This window comes from Budorcas taxicolor, chromosome 10, assembly GCF_023091745.1.
Source record: "Budorcas taxicolor isolate Tak-1 chromosome 10, Takin1.1, whole genome shotgun sequence".
Lineage (NCBI taxonomy): Eukaryota > Metazoa > Chordata > Mammalia > Artiodactyla > Bovidae > Budorcas > Budorcas taxicolor.
The window spans coordinates 25,027,643-25,050,049 of NC_068919.1; the positions used below are offsets into that span (position 1 = coordinate 25,027,643).

The following is a 22,407-nucleotide window of genomic DNA, read 5'->3' on the forward strand; positions in this document are numbered from 1 at the left end:
CATTATAGGTGATTCGGTTTACTGAGAAGATATGAAATAACGGTTGGAGAAGGAAATGGCAACCCACCCCAGTATTCTTGCCTAGAGAATTCCGTGGACAGAGGAGCCTGGTGGGCTGCCGTCTATGGGGTCGCACAGAGTCGGACACGACTGAAGCGATTTAGCAGCAGCAGCAGCATGAAATAACGGTACCCTTTTAAGATTTGAATGGTATCTCCTAATCTTGAAGACCAGCTAGTCTTAACTGAATATTGGGTAATATCCCTCAACCCCTTCCCCCAGCCCTACAATATTCCCTTACCATGAATAATTTATACTAAGCAATTCAGAGTTTAAAGAGAAATACTGTAGAAATATCTGTCCTTCAAAAGAGTGTGAACAAACAATGTAGAGAATAAGCAATGCAAAAAAGCAAAATATGCATGTGGGAATGTTCTTTCAATAATAAGAAATAAATACTAATTCAAACTAGAGGATTTTGTTTCACCACCAAATTACACAGTGTTTACTGTTTAATACTGGCCAGGATACAGTGACAAAGACTTTCTCATAAAATTGTCACTACTTTCTGGAGTAGTACAATTGGGCGATATAAATCAGGAATCTTAAAAAGACATTGTATTTTAGAAAAAAAAAAGTGGACATCGTGTTTCATCAAGTATTCTTTTCCTACTCCTAGAAATTTATCATTCATTTTTGGAAAAAAGGAAATACAGCAAAAGATGTTTATCTGTGGGTAAATTGTGTTCTGTATAATTTAAGTATTTTTTTAAAATATGCTACATAATGCAAAGGACATTTTTTAAAAACCAGAGCTTTAACCTTACAAATGATGTTTAAAAATACACCATGCCACAGTGGAAGAATACGAAACTAAATATATTCTTTCCATACAATCCAGCAATCACATTCCTAGGTACTTACTCAAATGAGTTGAAAACTGATATCCACACAAAAACCTGCCCATGAACCAGCTTTATATGTGTATTATCTTCAAAACTGGGAAATGGTAAAGATGTCCTTCAATAAGTAAATAAACAAAACTGTGGTACATCCATACAATGGAATACTATTCAGCACCAGGAAGAAATGAGATATCAAGCCATGAAATGGTATGGAAGAACTTTAAATGTGTATAAGTGAAAAGCCAATCTGAAAAGGCTACATACTGTATGATTCCAAATATTCAGCTGGAGGAGGAAATGGCAACCCACTCCAATATTCATGCCCGGAGAAGCCCATGAACGGAGGAGCCTGGCAGGCTACAGTCCATGGGGGTCACAAACAGTCCGACATGACTTAGCGACTAAACAACAACAACCATAAATACTCAACATTCTGGAAAATGCAAAACTATGGAGATGATAAAAGGGTCAGTGGTTGTCAGAGGTTATAGGGGAGGGAGGAATGCATTGGGGAAGCCCTGAGTATTTTTAGGGCAGTGAAATTATTCTGTATGATACTTTAATGATGGTAGATATATATCACTGTACATTTTGTCAAAACCCATAGAATGTGCCACACTAAGAGTAAACCGTAGTGTAGACTAAAGATTTTAGAGGATTTTTTCCCCCTCTTCACAAAGCACAAAAATATGATCATTGTGTGTATGTGTGTGTGAAGAATATCGGTGTCTTAAGATTTTTCTTAGTGAGAGGTGGATAGAAAGCAAAGGCACTGATCTGGAGGAGTCATCAAAGTGAAACAGGAGGTGACCTGTGAGGACACAGAAGATAATTTTGATTGAGGAGAGGGAATGACATAAAAAGGAAGGCAGAATCAATGTGTCACCAAAAATCCCAAGACTTTGGTTCCTATGCAGAATCCTCGTTGTCTGCTCTGTACCTTTCTTTCTTCAAGGCACTGCAGGGAAATACTCTACCTCTTTGAGAGAGCTGTACAGCCTGTGGGATAACAGGGGCTGAAACGGCTGAGAAGGGCAGTGGAACAACCATTCTGATAGGGCACTACTAAATAGACCCTGAGTGTATCCCTTCCTCTTTCCCACACTGAGTTAGGTTCTCAACAGGCATTGCAACTGGGTGATTCAGAGACCGGGACAGTCTCCAAGGTAAGTGAATTCACTTAGAAGGGGCAAAGCAGTGGCTAAGCCAACATTCACAGAACACTCCACTGGGCTTGACATCCGGAGTCAGCCAAAAATCAGCTTTTAAGGGTTTTGGAATCACAAACCCACCTGCAAAGTCAAATTCAAAAGAACCATTTACCTGCCCTGCCCCAACCCTTAAGGCAATAACGCCTGAGTGAGAGCTGGAAGCCTGGAAGGAAATGGCTTTCTGCATGGATGCATTCATTCATCATCTTCAGTTACAAGAGTAATGTGATTAAAACCAAATCAAGTCTGTGCAGGTTATTTCCAGAGCACAGAGCTGCAGCTCCTAAACCAGTGTTGGCTCCCAAACCAGGGCTGATGGGGGCTATGGGGCACTATCTAGGAAGTCTTTCCTACTGGATGGTGTCTAAGCCAGGTCATGAGAATGATTCAGGGTGAGTGTGGATTTTATAAGAGGAGGACAGAAAGAATTCCCCCTTGTGAGAATGCAAAAGTTTAGATACAAGCAAAGTGAGGTGCAAACAACTAGTTTGAGCATAAGTTAAGAAACCGAGCTAACCTGGTTTGAAATAAGTATTTCAGAGCAGGATTGAAAGGTTTCATGGAAATTCTTGCGAGAGAGAGAAAGAGGTTTTCATGGATTCAGCTTGAATTATACTACTTCTGATTTATAGCTATACTAAAACACACCGTTGGCAGTGGTGGGATTCGAACCCACGCCTCCGAAGAGACTGGAGCCTAAATCCAGCGCCTTAGACCGCTCGGCCACACTACCACGGGTGGCGCAAATACCTCGTCCCTGAGCTGTTTACTACAGTATCCGTGCTCATAATTTTGAATTTTCTTGAGTAGGTGGAATTTCCCTCAGTGTTTTCATTTATCCCTAAGGACCTGAGCAAACTCGGAGAGAGGAGAACCCATTGTATTCTCACAGGCCTGAGAAAGTTGTCAATGATTATTAGCGCAAATTTCCTTGAAAGACCTTTTCTTTAACCGAGGCAATTCCACGCAGAAAGGTGGGGGAAAAAAATCTCACTGGAGACTTATTGCAAGTGGTTTCAGAAGACTAAGAAACTCCCCTCTGTTGGGTCGTTGGCCTATGGCCGTGAAACTCACAGAGAGAATCAGGTCGGAGATCAGATCAAGCAACAGGTTCGCTTCCGTTGACAGATCTGGCAAGCCTGTCGCCGATAGACAGGAAAATCCTTGGTCGCATTCCCTGCAGGCTCGGTCAGAGAGAGAGATTGGTCTACTTTTCCTGAAAGTAGCACTCTGGGATAGACCCACGCACACGCGCACTGCTGTAGCCTCTGAACAATTTCCCTTACAGAGGGACCAGGGTGACTGACTCCCAGAGGGTGGTTACATCCAAGAACTTTCCCACACCGGGGAGGGGTGTGTCCGAGTTTCCATGGGTTACCGAGCCGCTAAGCTTCAGATCTTTTCTTTCGAATGGAGTAGAGGGAAAGGATAAGTTTCAGGAGTGCTCCCAGCCAGGGATCTTCAGCACCCAAGTGGAATCGCATACCTGTCGATCTGTGCTCCGCGGTAAACCCTGGGTTACAAGCCACCTTATTCATTGCTCTTTCTGATTGGCCATTTCTGGGTCTCTGGAAGCAGAAACTCTCCTAGGAGTCTCATTAAAGTTTCCTAACTTCCTCTTACTTCCCTCCTCCATCACTCCAAAAAACCACACCCTGCTCTTGCCTGCCCTTGCCCCAGAGCCTCGGAGGTCCTTTCTCGGCGGCCTGAGGGTTCGCGGTCAGGGTCAGGCGTGCTTCTCTGTATTTTCTTGGGACGAAGGTCTTGCTGGTTCCCATCTTCGATGCCAGGAAGCGGGGTGGGGTGGGGAGCGAGGAACACGGAAGAACTTCTAAAAAAGCTGATTGGAAATAGGGCTCAGGAAGCACCGGATGAACGTAGAACCAAGACGGGGAAGCAGGAAATGGGAAAAGCTGGGGCCACTTTAGGAAGAGTTCAAGGCCAGAGGCGGGCTCTCCTCGCACTCCCCATCAGCTCCCTACTGCCGCCAATCCCGGTGCCCTCTGGGTCAAGTCCCCTCCACCCCCCGCCTCATCTCACTCCTCTCCCACACTGGGTTAGATGCTTCCTGATCGCTCTTTTTCGCTCTCTCGTTCCCTCCCTCTGCTCCCAGTTGACAGGCAATCTGAGCTCCGAGGGTGGAACTGGGTGTCAACCTGTGGGCTCCCACCTGGTTCTTTCTCTCCAGAAGGTACCGGAGTCACGAGCGTGGCCATCTCTCGGAGACGGTCAGCAGCAAAGGCCAGCGAATCTAGCGGAAGGTGTGGCTTCTATGCCCCATATCACTGGAGATGGAGGAGCTCAAGTACCTGTCTTCAGCCCGTTTGGCGGAAGTGGACAACTTACAAGAAACTTCAGTTTGTGTTTCCACGCTTTTTGAGGACCCTCAGAAAAAAAGTGTGTGTGAGCTTATTGCCTTGAGCAGTACACGCTTCTTTGCAACAGGTCATAAGCAGTGGGAAGACTGATGCTAATCTCAAATTGGAGAGAACCTAGAGATCGTGTGCAATAAACTTTGTGCATAAGACTAGGAAGCATCAGATTGAAAGACAGAAAAGGCCTGGGGTTCTTTACTACCAAAAGGATGTAGGGATGGATGCGAGGAGAGAGAACAAGTGTTTAACATATTTATCAAATTATTTTGTCTAGTAGTGAACCAGGTGAGAAACTCAGGGTCTATGGATTGGTCCTGGGAAATCTTACATGGAGGCTTTTGATTAGAAGATTAAGTGAGATCATATTTAGGTCTCAGTGCTAATTTGGTAAACATACACATTTAAATAAACCACAGCTTCTGTAAATGTTTTGACTTTTTTTTTTTTTTTTTACAAATATCGATTCCAAAAAAAGTACAGAGATTCTGGTAAGATGGAAGTGACCTGGAAGTAACCTGAACCCTTGATTATTGATTTATTTTTTAGTTCTAGGTCAGGGCAGTGAAAGGAACCAGCTGACAAGAAAACACTTGATCATTATAGCAGAGGTCCCTTTGATACTAAGGGACTGCATGTTCAGGCTCCACAAACTGACAAGCTTCAAAGCATTTTCTTATCAGGACAAAGTACCACAGTCTCACCTGCCATTCTGAATTTCCTTTACTAACCAGTGTGCCTGGCCTCCCCTATTCAATCACCTGTTATCGCTCGAGCACTCATTGTCTCCTTAAACTCACAGGATTCTTCAATGGGGAAAGTATTTTGATCTGTTCATCACTGAAGTGGATCATCTGTTAGACTGATAGAGACCTGAAATCAGAAGTCTTAGCTTTCCTAGTGGAATGCCAGCCTTGCCAAATACTTAATTGACAAACATCTGAAGCCCTTTGGAAAAATGCCTGATAGAGATAACTGTGATGTTTGTCTGGCACATGCCTATTCTTTCCGTTTTCAGTGTTGGGTACTAGTATTTTAGGCTCTAACATTCTGCAACATTATAGGAGAATTTAACAATAGATTTCCTGCTATCCATACCTTGTCAATAGTGTAAATGATGAAAATTTATACACAAGTGGGAAATTTACTTTAAGACCTTGATGCTCAAGGTACAGTCTAAGAACCAGCAGCATCAGCATCTCCTGGTAATTTATTAGGAATGCACAATCTCAGGCCCATGAATTGGAATCCTAATAAATTCCTCCAAAGTTAGAGAATTGTTACAAGTAGTCTACTTTCCAATCTATGCTTCAACTGTTCTATTCTCTATTTAGGGCATTTTAAAGTTTCCACCAGACTTGCACTACATTTCAATGTAAGTCTCTCACCCTAGCTCCAGTAGAGAGCCATCCAATTACTGGCTTGGCTCCCATCTGCATGCGCTATAAAAATCTCACTAAAAGTTCTTTATGACCCAGTGGACTGTAGCCCACCAAGCTACAGAATTCCATAGAATTCTCCAGACAAGAATACTGGAGTGGGTAGCCATTCTCTTCTCCAGGAGATCAAACCCTGGTCTCGTGCACTGCAGGCAGATCCTTTACCATCTGAGCCACCAGGAAAGCCCACAAAAATCTTACTAAAAATTAAATACTGGTAAATAGTATGTTCCTTTTGATGAATGTATCAGATAGTCTTTTCAGCATTTATTGAGTCTCTACTTAAATATTTAGTAGCTTTTTCATGGTCTCATGTGTTTAGTACATTGACCATCAGAGTAATACAAAATACTGTGATGTATTTATACTTACAACTTTTCTAAAATAACTATTTGAAGAAAAAGGAGAGAAGGGAAAGGGAAATCTTTCCCCTTATTTTCAATAGGAAGAATTAAGCCTCTTATTTTAAATTTGTATTTGTCTTTATAATGTTTACTGAAGTTTATGGAAGAAGTGGGACAAAAGGGAACAATCTCACCAGGCTGATTGCCTCTGCAAGCTTCAGGTGAAAAGAAATGTAACCCTGAACATGCTCAGCCAAAGGGAAAGAGGAAACTTATGAGACATTCTTTTTTCTTTGTTTCTATTCATCCGGCTGGTAGTAATAACCTCCTTCTCCTCCACCCACCCTGCCAAACTCAGTCACTACAAAATATTGTAATAGTCTGGCTACTTTGGGTTTTGGGAAGATCCCCTGGAGGAAGTCATGGCAACCCATTCCAGTATTCTTGCCTGGAGAATCCCATGGACAGAGGAGCTGGGTGGAATACAGTCCATAGGGTTGCAAAGAGTTGAACACAACTGAAGAGACTTGGCAAGCATGCTTTGGGTTTAAGAAGATAAAATCTGATGTACACTTGATTTTCTTCTTTGATTTCTCTACTACCTTGTCTAGCTTCTGACTCCAGTTCCAGAGTATCCAAGTACTCAGAGGGCAGCTTCTTGATGAACACACAAGAGTAATTATAATGGATTTAGGCACTTAGGATTAGGTAATGGGGAACACGAACCAAGAAGCACTGTGAAAATTGAGAAAGAATCTTCTTTTGGTTCTTCAAGGTATATTACAACTGACCCCACATCCACGAAATAAATCTGTGCTCTCCATTTGGTCAGGTTAGAGGAGGTGCAGAAAATAAATAAGGTTATTATCCCTGTTTTAGCATGCTTGCAGTTGAGTGAAAGACGATGTTTTCTGTCATACATACAATATAAATCTAGAAGAATGAATACCCACATACGCACCACCATTAGGTGGTAACACGAGTAGTAACTGATACGCTAGAGTGAGTGCAGCCTCAATTTCCCAAGGGTCAGAAGTGTAGGGAAACTAAAGAAAATAAATTTAAGAAAGCATAAGTTGAGGCTAGTACAACTTCTTTTTTTTTTTGGCTAAAATTTTGCAAAGCCTTGTTCCTTGATATTCTGGATAAATAATCTATGTACCTTAGAAACAAGTCTATCTATCCATAGATGTACTTGGATGCTACTAAGATGAATAATTGATTGGATTCTCTTAATTGTGCCTACTTTTCTATATAAATTCTTGACCTTTTAAGGTACTTTAAGGTCAGTGAAAATGCAGGGTCTTCAGCCAAGGATATCAAGGAAGTCTCTTTTGTGGGAGAAAAAAAAGCTCCTTGAATGGCACACAATGCATTTTCATGCAAGTAGATAAAATGATCTTATTTGACCTCATTTTTTTCTGCTTGGGCACTTAGAAATTTATTTTTGTCTACAGCCTAGACAATATGTTCTGGAAAATTATTTGGTTCCTTAGGGTATTAAAAAGCTGTGAGGTAGTGTTCCTGACAAAAATATATAGGCTGAATCCAGTTGGAGAACTGAATCCCCTCCTGTATTCTTGCCTGGAGAATCCCATGGACAGAGGAGCTTGGTCGGCTACAGTCCATGGGATCGAAAAGAGTTGGACACGACTGGAACGACTTAGCATGCAGAATGTGAGACTTCTGAGAGCTGCTATGAAAAAAGAAAGGCTGAAAGGAGGGGAATTTTCAAATTGAAAAGAAAGAATTGAAAGAAACAGTAAAATTAGAAGCAGTGAGAAACATTCCTTGAATCTAGTTTAAAAAAAAAAATTGGAGGGAGCCAGTTGGGGAAATTTGAAAATATGGACTATTAAATTACGGAGTTATTATAAATGTTGTTAGGTCTAACGTGGTACTGAAGTTATGCTTTTATTCTTAGTTCTTATTTTTAGGAGATGTCTGTTAAGTATTTAGGTATGGAATTTAAAGGTTACAGTAACGTTCAGATTTCTTGCAGATTTAATGATCTTGGGCAAATGACATTAAAAATTAATGAGTACACGAGCAGGCCTATAGTGAGAGAATCTAAACCTTACTAAATAAAAGTGGTTCACTTCTTGGGCTTGCATGAATCAGTCCTTTTCCTCCCCAAAGTTCTAGTCTATGGCTATATTTGCAGTAAGAAATAAGTACAAGATTTTTTGTAGTTAAATACAATTTTAGTTCCTGTTCACTAGCTTAGAAAAACACGATCTCTAAAAAGTGAAAACAAAATCCTTTTTAAAAAATTGTATTATTCATACCAAGCATACATGCAAATCCGTATGTCTTTAAGGAAATATTAAAATTTTCCTCTCTAGCACCCCTTTTCCCTGCTTACTCCTAACCCTGGACCTTTGAGAGGCAATAATTCCAGCATACAAGCAAGAGTTAGGGGCTCTTGCTTCAGAAGAGACAAAAAACCGCGTTGTAAACCTCTTCTCACCTTCTCTGTGGATTTCACCGCCACATAAAGGGAGTGCACCATAACCTCCCTGCCTGTCGGATATGCGCCTTTTTATTCTCAGGTGGGTCTCTCGAGTGCCCAGGTATCTGGAGTTCTGTCATATGCATCCTTTCTGGGCAGCAGAGGAACAGAAGGCAATGTCTCAGCCGACTATCAAGGTAAGGGACTAGAAGACAGTCTAGTAGCGACTCTGCTCAAAGCAGAGTCTTTTCGAGTGGTTGACACGACGCAGAAAGTTTTCAATTTTGCAGCATACCTTGGATTTTTGCTTGGGTCAAAATCCCATTTAACACAGTAAACTTACTGAAAACACGTATAACAGGGAAGATAGAGAACCAGCATACACGCGAGGGCTCCATAGCTCAGGGGTTAGAGCACTGGTCTTGTAAACCAGGGGTCGCGAGTTCAAATCTCGCTGGGGCCTAACACTCGTTTTTTTTCCCCCCTCCTAAGCAATGCCTGCAGGACAAGGGTACCCATGCGGCTGTTCGGCAGATCTCCCCTGTCTTCGGCAGATCGTGATAAGACTTTCAGGCCAAGTGGACGTAGTTCCCCTGCTGCTGTCCTGGTCTGGATCACAGCTGATAAATCCTCCGCTGCGTCAGGCACGCGCTCGCTGGGGAAACACACGCATTTCTGCCGGTAGAAGGCACTCAAACTCGTATTTCTTTGAGAAACGCCTAGTGACGTGGCCTAGTGACGTGCGTGAGCCTTGAGGCGGAAATAAAAGGGCGTCCTACTGTGGCTCGTTGGTCTAGGGGTATGATTCTCGCTTAGGGTGCGAGAGGTCCCGGGTTCAAATCCCGGACGAGCCCTTCTTTGTTTGCTTCCGGTAATTTATTTAAAACACATGTGCTGTCGTATTTTGTTCTCTCCTCTCTGCTTTGAAAAGTTGCGGCAGAGGACCCCTAGGGATGAGAAATGGTAAAGTTACGGAGAACTACGAGTTAGTTTTGAATTCTGTCTGGCGATCCATTCCTCACTCTCCTGGCTGGCAGGCTGACGTGGCAGCTCCGAGCGCTTGTCTCTAGGCCTCTCAGTGCATCTGCTGTGAAAGGGAAATGGTTGCACGTTCCCTTTCCCTGCCTAGCGCCAGGGATCCCGTTCAGTAAAATAAAACAGTGTATGGGAAACTGAAGAAAGAAAGGAACAGCTTGCCCTGACTGGACTGACTCCTTTTTTTTTTTTTTTCCTACACACAACCATTTCAATATGTATTAGAGGATTCTTTAACTTAATTTCAAAATGCAATCATTTAAAGAAAAGAGAAATAGGAACAATACATATACATCAACAAACTGGGCCAGCCAACACCTAGACTTAAACAGTGTGCTGGGAAGTCCTGAGTAACTGCAATCAGGAGTCCCAAATGGGAAAAGGTCTCAGGCAGCGTGTCCATGCCACAGGTGAGACTTCAAATTGTTATTTTGGGGGTTCCTACTTATAATCCCAGGCCGCAAAGTGATATCATCATCGGTTTGTGTCCCCAAATGCAGCTCTGGTTTGACTTTCACCTTTTTACGATGCTGTTTGTTTCACCTTGTGAGTCACAGGATTTCGTTAGGCCTCAGAGGTTTGGCCCTACTCTCAGGGGCTCAAGGATTCCAAGATCTACTCTCTTTCTTATCTAAAGCACTGCCTACTTCCTGTGCTTGAGGGAAGGTACAGAATCTGGGCAGTGTCCAGGCAGGTCAGAAACAAGGTCGGAGGCTTGTTCTCCTGCTTCTGAAGCTTGAACAAGACTTCTTCCATTTTAATTTCCCTAAAAGTTGACCTCAGGATTATTTAGGTTGGAGAGCATAGAAATAAGGCAAAAGAATACAAGCAGTCTTCTTAATTCTATTAGTCAAGTAACGATTCCAGATAGTCAACAGAAATAAAGTGACCAAAGACACAAGTAATGGGTTAAACATTGCAGAGAACAATTTTTGAGCAGTAGAGGATTCAGTAAAGAAAAAGTTTCAACATAAATGAGAAGTATGCTTTCATACATCAACTCTTACTTCCATTATCTTATTGGCAGCAATAGTGGTAATGACAGAATGTTCTATCAAGGCACAATTGCAGTTATCTATGGAATTTTGTAACTCTTTGGTTCCTTGCAAAATTTTACATAAAGGTTCTAAGGAAAATCTAATATTAGGAATAGACAAAGTAGGAAATAACATCTGAGTCCTTAATAAAAAGTTCTCATAGGAGGAAAATAATAGGTGGTCCTTTTTGAATATAAATGATCAACATGTGTTAGGCTTCTGGAAAAAGGGGTTCCTAACTGATACATAGAAGTAGTTTCTACATCACTGATTACAAAACCTATAAACTGAGGGGCTATTTCAAAAAACATATTAAAGGATTTGGGGAAGATAGTCCATTCACAATAGTTGGTGGAGTACTCCACTAAGCATGAGTCCTCAAATGTGAGAAGTTGGTCCCTGTAGCAGTCCTTAGGTAGCTTTGCCACAGTCTATCAGTAAGTGGGTACAGTAATTAAAGTAGCACATGAAATTGGCACATAATTCTTGTATTCAAGACTTGAGCTGTATCTTTAGCAGTGCTTTATAATCTAGAAAACAGGTAAATTTTGTCCATAGACAGTCAAAGTTAAGAAAGGACAGACCTTGTTGGCAGGGCAGGAGAAGTTATCCTGAATTTGTGTCTGGCTCATGTTTCTCCAGCCTAAAGATTCCCCAATAGCTTCCTTCATATTTGTCTTTTAATTGTAGCCTATCCTTGAAGGTTGAGGCGTGAATGACAATCCTCATTACAGGCTTAGTTGAAGAATAGTCTGTATGTTGCTTTTTCTCCCAGATGGCCACATTTCTGGTGTGCCCACAGAGTCAAACCTTTTAAGTCACTGGAATCTGGATAGACTTCTACTGCTTGGATTCAGGCCTGAATAACAGAGTTATACCATCGTCCCGTAGAATTTGGAACACTGTGAGCATCTACATGAAAGACTTTGACTTCCCTGCTGGTTCAGATGGCAAAGAATCTGCTGCCAAGCAGGAAACCCAAGGTTCAACATCAATATTCTTGACTGGAGAATTCCATGGATAGAGGAACCTGGGGAACTAGAATCCATGGGGTTGCAAAAAGTCAGGCACGACTGAGCGACTAACACTTTGACTTCTTTCCCCTGTGCTTTTAACATACCAAATGAGTGACTCCATTTTTTAAAAGAAGAGGAACTCCATGTTACACTCTCGGCGAACTTTGGACTGCATACCTGGGAAGCCATAGAGATAAAATACCAACAGCCAAGCAGGCCTCCCTGGAGAATAAAAACCAGACCGGGCAGACCCGGTACCTCTACCTCCTGGAGCCAGAAGGAATGCAATGTCCACTATGTAATCTTAATAATACTTATTGATGTGGACTAAAGGGATGGCATCACTGCCTCGATGGACATGAGTCTGAGTGAACTCTGGGAGTTGGTGATGGACAGGGAGGCCTGGCGTGCTGCGATTCACGGGGTCGCAAAGAGTCCGACAGGACTGAGCGACTGAACTGAACTGAACTGAAACTCTATGTCCAGATAGCTTTAGAATGTAAATTTATGGCTGTAACCTGATTGTATCTCTTACTAACAATGTCCAGAGTGGACTTTAGAAAATTTGGAGGTGTGGGCTTGGGCATGTACACTTTGTATAAAAGGTTGTCACCAAGTCGATAGGGGTCCTTGGCTAAGGAGGAAACTCTGCCTGGGACCGGTGTGTGATAAACTGCACTCAACTATCCAGGCTGTTCTTCTGAGTGAGTTTGCTTCCCAGAGCGTTTTGGCTGTAACAAAACTGCCTGAAAACTTCAAATAGAGCTAAATACAAACTGCTTTTCCCGCCCTTGAAGGAACGCGGGTCTGAAATGTACTAACATAATCACCATTTTAAGCGTGTGTGATATATTATCCTTTAAAAGAGTTTTTATGCAGTATCACATACTGTGGTGTCTGTATTTTTTTTCTCTTTCTCCTACTCCACACTGCCTGTTAAAAAACAAGCAAGCAAACAAACAAAAACCAAAATTTTAAAAAACAAAAACAAAAAACAAACACTCATCTAGAGTAAGGTCATCTCTAGCGGAGGAATTAGAATGATTGTTGTTCAGGCGCTCAGCCGTGTCCGACTCTGCGACTCCGTGGACAGTGGCACGCCGGGTTTCCCTGTCCTTCACAGTCTCCCGGAGCTTGCATGATGCCACTTAACCATCTCATTCTTCCTTCAATCCCAGCAACAGGGTCTTTTCCAATGAACAGGAACAGGGGAAGTCGCAAAACTAGGCAAGTCCAGATTGTCTATCGCGAGAGGAAAGTCAAGAAACTGTATTAACGTGGCAGGATTTGATCCGCATAGTTTCAAAAACCACCTGGCAGCGGTGGGATTCGAACCCACGCCCCCGAAGAGACTGGAGCCTTAATCCAGCGCCTTAGACCGCTCGGCCACGCTACCCATTGAGGGCAAGTTGGAAACATACTGTATATGATCCTCTCTCCTCTCAGTCCCTCCACACCCAGTGGTTTATATATTTATCGCTTGGGGGAGGCTCTTCGTATCTAACCCCTCCTTCTTCCTGATATGATTTGCTCTCTTTCTTCTTTGAAGCCACAGTGCTTGAGATTTATGGGAACAGTCTTGTTGCACAAGAGCGTCTCGAGAGGCTGGACAATCTTTGTTAGCTCTAACGGGTACCGAGCGCCTGCCTGGGCCCGGCACAGTCTGGTCGCCCGGGAGAGTCGGCCCTCCCGGGTCTTGGGGTTGCTTTCCGTGGAAGGCGCCACATGGCAAGAGCCTTTGGTTCTTGGAGACGCAGAACCTCGCCAGGCGATGAGTTCTATAGCTTACAAGGGAGAGCCAGAGAAGTTCCAGCCTGACCGAGCCCAGGAACCAGTCAGTAATGTGCCGAAGCCTGAAGAAGCCTCCCACTTGGGCCCCAGTGTCCAGCCCGCAGCGGACCGAAAACAGATGCTCTGTCAGCAACACGGGTCCACGCCCCTCCCCAGTATCACAGGATCACCCCTCGGCGTGTGACTGTCCCTACTGCAACTGCCTGCCTCCGTTCCAGCAGCGTCTTTGGCTCACTCAGAAGCGAGAACAGGCGGCGCAATTATTTTCTGTTGATCCTGAATTTTTTTCTTAAAAAAGATCTGTGGAATAGCAATCCGTAATGTGGACGAGAGTGCAGTGATTTATTCTTCCACTAGGTGTCACCCACGTACATAGCAAAAAATTTTTACAACCAACTGTAGACGTGGCTGAAAGTTTCTTTACTAAAGTTTGAAAAAACAGAGTCAGTTACGTGGCTCGTTGGTCTAGGGGTATGATTCTCGCTTAGGGTGCGAGAGGTCCCGGGTTCAAATCCCGGACGAGCCCTATTTCTTTTCCTTTTCTAGTCAGCTGTCTTTCCCTTGCCTGCCTCCCATAAAGCCTCTGATTTGTTGATGTTAAACACCATCACGTTAAACAAGCACCCTATGTAGCTAATAGTACAGTAAGGAGCACCATTTTATACTCCACTATTACAGATTTAAACATATCTTTAGACAAATACTCCTTGTTGTATTCTTAAATCACGAGGATAAATGCCAGATGTTATTAAGCATATTTCATATAAAATTTCTTCTACAAAATCATTATTTCTAAAGTCAAGTATCATTTCTCTTTTGCAGTTTCTTGTTATTAAACAGGAAGTGTTCCTTCAGAACTTAGAGAGGTGGAAATTTTCCTCCGCAGTAAGCCTGTGGCCCATACTGGGTTACTGGGACCTCAACAAGTCAACAAGTGTGACCACATGTCTTGTCACAGAAAGCTTGGACTCCCTCCCTCATTCAAACCTAACATTCCAGGGCCCTTGGGTGTGTTAGTAGGGGTGCGGGAGTTTCTTGTAGAGTAGCACCCTGGGAAAGAACTTCTTAACAGGGGTGCTAATACATGCCTGCAAATTAGCCTCAACCTGTAAATCTGTTTAACCATTCACTGGGGGTCCAACGCCAAACCAATTAAACCAAAGTCTTAGAGGATGGTCATTTCATAACAGATCTTCAAATGTAATTAAGGTTGGCCTGGGAGTTACAGATGCTACCTAGTTGCTCTGCAGGCCACAGCTGGAGACCACGCCCAGTATCCCAGCAACTAGACATCCTGCATCCCATTCCACCTGCCTCAGAATCACCCTCTTCCAGCTGGTACTTCCTCTTCACTCCTTAAGTTTAGTTCTGAGTACAATCTTTTCTCTGGGATATGGGGTGGGAGGAGTGGTAACTCTCATCCTCTACACAAGGGCTAGACTCTCAGTTCGTGACCTTCACCCTACTTGCTCCCTACCTGCTGGATATGCAGTGTTCACACCCCCTTAATTAAGTCAGATGCACTCTGACTCACCTGATGAACAAGACCTAGAAACCTAGTAATTTTTCAGTTCAGTCAGTTCAGTTCAGTCGCTCAGTCACATCCGACTCTTCTCAACCCCATGGACTGCAGCCCATCAGGCTCCTCCGCCCATGGGATTTTCCAGGCAAGAGTACTGGAGTCGGGTGCCATTGCCTTCTCTGCTGAAGTACCTAGATAACAGTATTTGATGCATAGTATTTTCAGAGTTGTTTTAGAGATATTAAACACCCCCCCCCAATGGAAGATGTTAACTACTTGATGACCATGAGCACATAGTCCCCAGCCTCCAGAGCCAGAGAACTGATACTGTTAACCCCTGTGACAGTGCCTGTTCCCTCACCATCAGCCAGTCAGAGAAGTGTGCATGAGCTGATCGCATACCCTGTGACCCTTTCCCTCACCTGGCTTTTTAAAATGCTTTGTTTAGGAACTTCCCTCATGGTCCAGTAGTTAAGAGTCCATGCTTCCACTCAGGGGACACGGTTCAGTCCCTGGTCAGGGAACTAAGATCCCATATACTGCACTATGCAGACAAAAACAAAAATGCTTTCCTGAAACCCTTCGGGAGCTTAGACAATTTAGAGTATGAGCCACCTCGTCTCCTTCCATGGCCCTCCAATAAACTTTTTTCTTGCTCCAAACTCCAACATTTCAGTTTGTTTCACCTCACGGTGAGTCAGGTACACAAACTTGTGTTAACAGAGAGAACGATCCTATTAAAACCTTTGTTGTTGTTCAGTTGCTATGTTATGTCTGACTCTTTGTGACCCCTTGGACTGCAGCAAGCCAGGCTCCTCTGTCCTCCACTATCCCCTGGAGTTTGCTCTAATTCATATCCATTGAGTTGGTGATGCTATTTAACCATCTCATCCCAGTAGCATATTGGACACCTTCCAACCTGGGGGGCTCATCTTCTGCTTTCACATCTTTTTGCCTTTTCAAACTGTTCATGTAGATCTCCAGGCCAGAATACTGGAGTGGGTTGCCATTTCCTCCCCCAGTGGACCATGATTTGTTGAAACTCTTCACTATGACCCGTCCATCTTGGGTGGTCCTGCATGGCATGGTTCATAGCTTTATCAAGTTATGCAAGGCCCTTCACCATGAGACGGCTGTGATCCATGGAGGGGATTAAACCCTAGGAGAGAGCAGATCATTGCTCTGCTTAAAATCCTTTGATACATCTGTGTTTCATTTCACATTTTATCAAACTTCTTGCCATGACTTCAAAAATCTCTACATGACTCTGCCATTTCTTAGACTCCTCTCACTTTTTTGACCTCATCTCTTATGTCTCTCCCGTTGTCAGCTGTGTTCCAACTACATTAGCCTATGGTCGTTCTCAGAAATGCCCACCTCAGAACCTTTGCACATGCTCTTCTCTCTGCTTTGAATCTTATCTGAGCCAATCTTACTGAGCCAATCCTGCTTTTAAGATCTCTGCTCAGATGTTATCAGAGTGAACTCTGTATGAAATAGCACCCACCCCCCCTTTGCTCTCTGCTCCTCTGTCTCTACTTTAATTACATTCTTTGCATGGACCAGCACCTAACTTTTGCTGGCGCTCCTGCTGTTGTTTAATTCTCCCTCCTCAGCCACTAGAATGGAAGCTCCGTGAGGACAGGGCATTGTAATTGTTGTTTTCACTGCCAAAGTCTATTTCAGAGGCTGGAACAGTTCTTAGCACCTAATAGATACTCAAGAAGTATTTGTTTAATAAACTGTGTGGATTGTTTTATTTTATTTATTTTTAACCACAGAGCAAGGTCCTAACTGCCAGATCACTGGGGAATTCCCTGTGTGAATTATTTTAAATCAAAAAGGAATCCCTGGGGACTTCCCTGACAGTCCCTGGTTAAGACCTTGCTGCCCCAATGCAAGGGATGGTGGTCCAATCCCTGGTCAGGTAGCAAAGATCCCACATGCCCCGGGGCCAAAAAAAAAAGAACCCAAAACAAAAAACAGAAGCGATATTATAACAAATTCAATAAAAACTTAAAAAATGGTCCACATTAAAAAATAATTTAAAAAAGAAAAAGGAATCCCTGATTCTGGATGCCGAAGGGAATAAGGAGCATGGAGGTATTGGAGCTTGAACAGAGGGCTCTTGCAGAGTCAGGTATCCTATGGGTGTGCCATCTTCTAAGAAAACCTGAGAGCGGGGCCATGTGTGCAATATATTCTTTGGCAGCTCTCCTCGGTCACAGTATGGACCTGCAAATGCTTTACAGAAGCATTGAAAGGTTCTCCCAACTGGACATAAAGAAAGGCACAAGGTGGGCTCTCGCAGTTGTAAATTGTGCCTCAGTGCCACTGACTTCTGTAGCAAGCTCTCCCCAGGCAGAGCTGCTGAAGTACAGAGTTGCTTGGGCAAATTCTGAACCATGTGGTGTTTTGAGGTCACACTGTAGGGTTGCATTTAGCAGGGCTATTCTGTTAGAGCCTGTAAAATAATGGACTTAATAAGATGAGGTACAAAAGTCCGTAAAAGGGAGACTGCAGAGGAAGAGGAAAAAGAAAGAAAAGGAGCTGTATAATCCAATAGGACTTTATCACCTTCACTTGACCAGGCTTCGTGATAAGCGATCTGTGACTGTGAGTCAAAGAAACAGTGCTCACACGTAGGGAGAATGCTGGGAGGAGTATATAAAACAAGAAGTGAAAACCTGTTGATGGTCACAAGACAGGTATTAATAGTCAAAGTGACTCTATTCTCAGGGGCTATGACCACCAGTTGAAATCTGCCCCCTTGTGGACAAACAAAATATTACCATGAGTTTTTCCATTAGGGTCTTGGAGATGATTGATTTAATCCCCTTGCAGTCTAAAATCCTGAAAGTGAAAGTGAAAGTGAAGTCGCTCAGTCGTGTCTGACTCTTGGCGACCCCATGGACTGCAGCCCACCAGGCCCCTCCGTCCATGGGATTTTCCAGGCAAGAGTACTGGACTGGGGTGCCATTGCCTTCTCCGCAGTTTGAAAGCAGCAATTCGAAATTATCTTTTCTTCAGGTGCTCGGGCTTCTTTATGGTCCAGCTCTCACATCCGTACGTGACTCCTGGAAAAAAAATAGCTTTGACTATACCGACATTTGTCGGTGAAGTGATATCTCTGCTTTTTAATATGCTGTCTAGGTTTGTCACAGTTTTCCTTCCAAGGAGCAAGCGTCTTTTAACGTCATGGCTGTAGTCACCGTCTGCAGTAATTTTGGAGCCCAAGAAAAGAAAATCTGTCACTGCTTCTACTTTTTCCACATCTATGTCCCATGAAGTGATGGGACCAGACGCCATGATCTTAGTTTTTTGAATGTTGAGTTTTAAGCTAGCTTTTTCACTGTCCTCTTTCACCTTTATCAAGAGAAGTTTTAGTTTCTCTGTTTTCTGCCATTAGAGTGGTATTATCTGCATATCTGAGGTTGATGTTTCTCCCTGCAATCCTGATCTCAGCTTATGATTCATCCAGCCTGGCGTTTCGCATGATGTACTCTGCATATAAGTTAAATAAACAGGGTGACAGTATACAGTCTTGTCGTACTTCTTTCCAAATTTTCAACCAGTCCACTGTTCCATGTCCAGTTCTCACTGTTGCTTCTTGACCTGCACACAGGTTTCTCCGGTGGCAGGTAAGGTGGTCTGCTATTCCCATTTCTTTAAGAATTTTCCACAGTTTGTTGTGATCCACACAAACCAATCAATCCTAAAAGAAATCAACCCTGAATATTCACTGGAAGGACTGATGCTGAAGCTGAAGCACCAACAGTTTGGCCACCTGATGCGAAGAGCTGACTCATTGGAAGAGACCCTGAGGATGGAAAAATTGAGGGCAGGAGGAGAAGGGGGCAACAGAGGATGAGAAGTTTGGATGACATCACCGACTCAATGGACATGAGCTTGAGCAAACTCCAGGAGATAGTGAAGGGCAGGGAAGCCTGGAGCACTGCTGTCCACAGAGTCACAAAGAGTCGGACTTGACTCAGTGACTAAACAACAGTAGCTTTCAGATTAAAAACTAATTTTCAAGGACCTCATTACTTTTTGCTGAATCTTCCATGTGCATTATATGGAGGTGGATATTACAGGGGAAAAAGCTATATTATTGTCCAGGGAGATGGTGTTGGTGGGATTAAGCTGAACTACTTATTAAAGTACATGGCATCCCATGGATATACAGGGAAAGCAGAAAATAGAGCTAGCACCCATTAGCAAAACTCTTGAGTTGTTTCTTTAACTAAAAGTGAAGGTTCAGACTGACAATCAAAGATTTAAAATCTTCAGGTAGAGATGAATCAACATTTTTCTTTTCTTTTATTGATCTTTCTTTTCTTATGTCCATATAGGGCTACAGGCTTCCACCAAAAAGCATCAAAGAGGATTGTTAAATTTTGCCAACGATAGGCTTTTGATACTGTTTTTAATGGTGAAATCTAGTTCTTTTAGGACATTCACTCTTAGATTTTTCCATTCAATAGTATTTAAAGAGTATTTATTGAGCAAATACTTGCTGAACGTTTGCAGTATTCCAGGCTCTGTGCTTGGAACAGAGGTTACTTCAGAGAACCAGGCAGATGCGGTTTCTACCCTCATGAGACAATCAAATAACTTTTCAAAAACTGAGGAACACAGTTAATTTAATATACTAGTGATAAGGGCCATAAAGGAAAAGTACAGAGTGTGATGCAAGCAGAACAGAGACTGTCCATTTAGGCTGGGGCTTCTGGGAAGGCTGGCCCATGGAAAGGAGGGGCACCCAGGCTTTAAGCGGGTAAAAGGGGAGGGGTGAAGGGGATAAGGCACATACGCAGGAACTAGACGTAAAATCTTGAGTTGACAGGAACCCTGATGAGTTCAGGGATCTGAAAAGAGGAGTTTTAGGAGGGTTAGGGAGACAGGGAGAGTGGTTTGGGGTGAGGCTCCTTTGCAAGGCCTGGTAGGCAGAGGTAAGGACTGTGGTCATTATTTTAAGACTTATGAAAAGCCACTGATACAGTTTAGGTGTGGGGGTGGGCGGGGGCGGTGGAGAGCACAGGCACAGAACTAAATTTGTGTTTTCCAAAGATTACTGCGGTATAGTAGGGTTGACAACAAAGCCATGGAGAACCCCTGTGTCAGCTTTCTAAGGAGCAAGCCCAGAGCCCCACATCAGGGAAGTTTACGGATGAATGTGTTTTATCAACTCTAAAATTGTTCGTTGTTTTCATCTCGTGCATTCCACCAACTCTGCCAGTTCCCAGCCACTTCAGAGGAGGTCAGTGAGGCCTGTGGAATTAAGCTCAGGGTCACAGAACTATTTAGTAGCAAAGCCAGTGTAAAGAGAGGAACCTAGCTTCCATGACTCCCAGGCCACTGCTCATTTCACTCTAGCTGGAGGCCTCTGAGGAGGGAGGGTGTTTTTCTTTTTCTTTTTGTTGGTGGTGGGCTTTATTTTTGGTTTTGTTTATTTATTTATTTATTTTTAATTTGGAGAAGGAAATGGCAACCCACTGCAGTACTCTTGCCTGGAAAATCCCATGGACGGAGGAGCCTGGTAGGCTACAGTCCATGGGGTCGGAAAGAGTCGGACATGACTGAGTGACTTCACTTCCACTTTTTAAAAAATTGTATCTGGGTTCTTTAAGGCCTTAATAATGACTGGGATCAGGAAATCATCATTTGAAGGAATCTTATCTGATTTTCAGGGAAACTGGAATTGACTCCCAAGAGGACAGCAGAGATGGGAGTGGTAGGGAAGGTGTGAATGTGCTTGGAGGTGCTGCAGGGGAAGGATGGGTTAATGCTCCTTCCTCAATGTGGACTCAAGGGAAACTGTTCAGGGCTCGGCCTGGGACACACATGAGGAGTCAGGTACATTATGCTCAAAGCTTTCTCAGAAGTAGGCAACAGAAAGGCTTACCAAGTAGCTATTAGATATAGTTAGGGCAATCTCCCCTCAACCTGACCTCCCCTGGCCTACCACTTGGTGGCTGTCATTTCAGGAAGACAAGAAAATTACCAAAAAAAAAAGAAAACTGGTTTGCCCCCAAGGGAGTACAGTCCCTCCCACTGCCTGGGTGCATAGCCTGGGGCTGTACCTGCAAGGCTGAGAGGTTAATAGCCTCTGATTCAGAACATGTCCTGCCCAAATCAGCAGCAGCTTGTTTTTGGACATAGGCAAGCTCCAGTCTACCTCACCTGGATGGAGACAGGTAAGGTAGTGGGAGGGCAGCTGGAAGAGGGCCCAGAGGCTTGTGAAGGTATTGAATGAATGCCTTCCTGTATTCCTACTGGCATGAATCCTGCCAGTAACAGCTTATCTAGGAAACAGCTTTGCAGTTGCTGAAGGTAGCCAATCAAACCTTCCAGAATAGGGTGGCTTCATGTTATTTATTTTTTTTTTGCAATAGTGTTTCCTGATTTAGGGAAATATATTTGTGACCAGAATGCCAATTCCCTAAGCTGTTTCACAGGCTATTCCATCTCACTCCTGAATCAGAGTTCTGCTCCCCATTTGGGGGACTGTTGTTGCCTGGGATCTAGCCCCCTGTTTCTGCATAGCTCACCCTGACTGCTCAGGTGGCACTCATGGTAAAGAACCTGCCTGCCAGTGCAGGAGACTGTAAGAGATGCAGGTTTGATCCCTGGATTGGGAAGATCCCCTGGAGAAAGACAAGGCAACCCACTCCAGTATTCTTGCCTGGAGGAGACTCCAGACAGGAAAGAGGAGGCGCGCATTGAGTCAAACACTGAGCACACAGGCACGTGTAGCGCCCTGACCCCAGCCTGGGAGGCAGAAAGCACAGAACACATGGCTGCTCCCCCAGCGTGGAGGGAAATAGAAGTGGTGGCCAGAGAATCCTCATCTTAAGAGGATAGCTTTCGGGGTCATTTAAATGTAGTTCAGAGCCTTTATTTGCAAAAGTAAAAGGAACGCTTGGCAGCGGTGGGATTCGAACCCACGCCCCCGAAGAGACTGGAGCCTTAATCCAGCGCCTTAGACCGCTCGGCCACGCTACCCACCGAAAGAACAATAGCGGATGGGGAGGGTGACTTGAGGAATATACTTTGTACAGTGCGCTCTCCTCCGCCTCCCTCCACAGCCTGTGGTTAGTATATTTATCGTTCGGAGGAGGCTGTTCGTATCTCTTTCACCACTCCACCCGCCTCTTTTCTTCCTGATTTATTTTGCTTGCTTTCTTCTTTGAAGTCACAGTGCTTGAGATTTATGGAAAGAGCCTTATTGCACAAGAACGTCTGGAGAGGCCGGACAACCTTTATTGACCTTATAGTCA

At 43.7% G+C, this 22,407-nt stretch overlaps 6 non-coding genes across 6 annotated transcripts; 3 read left to right on the forward strand and 3 right to left on the reverse strand.

Moving 5' to 3' along the window:
* Positions 1-2,767: 2,767 nt before the first annotated feature.
* TRNAL-UAG (transfer RNA leucine (anticodon UAG)) lies at positions 2,768-2,849 on the reverse strand. Its single transcript has one exon. It is a non-coding gene; the product is annotated as a tRNA-Leu (tRNA).
* A 6,264-nt stretch (positions 2,850-9,113) lies between these two features.
* Positions 9,114-9,186, forward strand: TRNAT-UGU (transfer RNA threonine (anticodon UGU)). The gene has a single exon. It is a non-coding gene; the product is annotated as a tRNA-Thr (tRNA).
* Positions 9,187-9,505: 319 nt separating this feature from the next.
* TRNAP-AGG (transfer RNA proline (anticodon AGG)) lies at positions 9,506-9,577 on the forward strand. The gene has a single exon. It is a non-coding gene; the product is annotated as a tRNA-Pro (tRNA).
* Positions 9,578-13,125: 3,548 nt separating this feature from the next.
* TRNAL-AAG (transfer RNA leucine (anticodon AAG)) lies at positions 13,126-13,207 on the reverse strand. The gene has a single exon. It is a non-coding gene; the product is annotated as a tRNA-Leu (tRNA).
* An 849-nt stretch (positions 13,208-14,056) lies between these two features.
* Positions 14,057-14,128, forward strand: TRNAP-AGG (transfer RNA proline (anticodon AGG)). The gene has a single exon. It is a non-coding gene; the product is annotated as a tRNA-Pro (tRNA).
* A 7,922-nt stretch (positions 14,129-22,050) lies between these two features.
* On the reverse strand, positions 22,051-22,132 carry TRNAL-AAG (transfer RNA leucine (anticodon AAG)). The gene has a single exon. It is a non-coding gene; the product is annotated as a tRNA-Leu (tRNA).
* Positions 22,133-22,407: the final 275 nt, after the last annotated feature.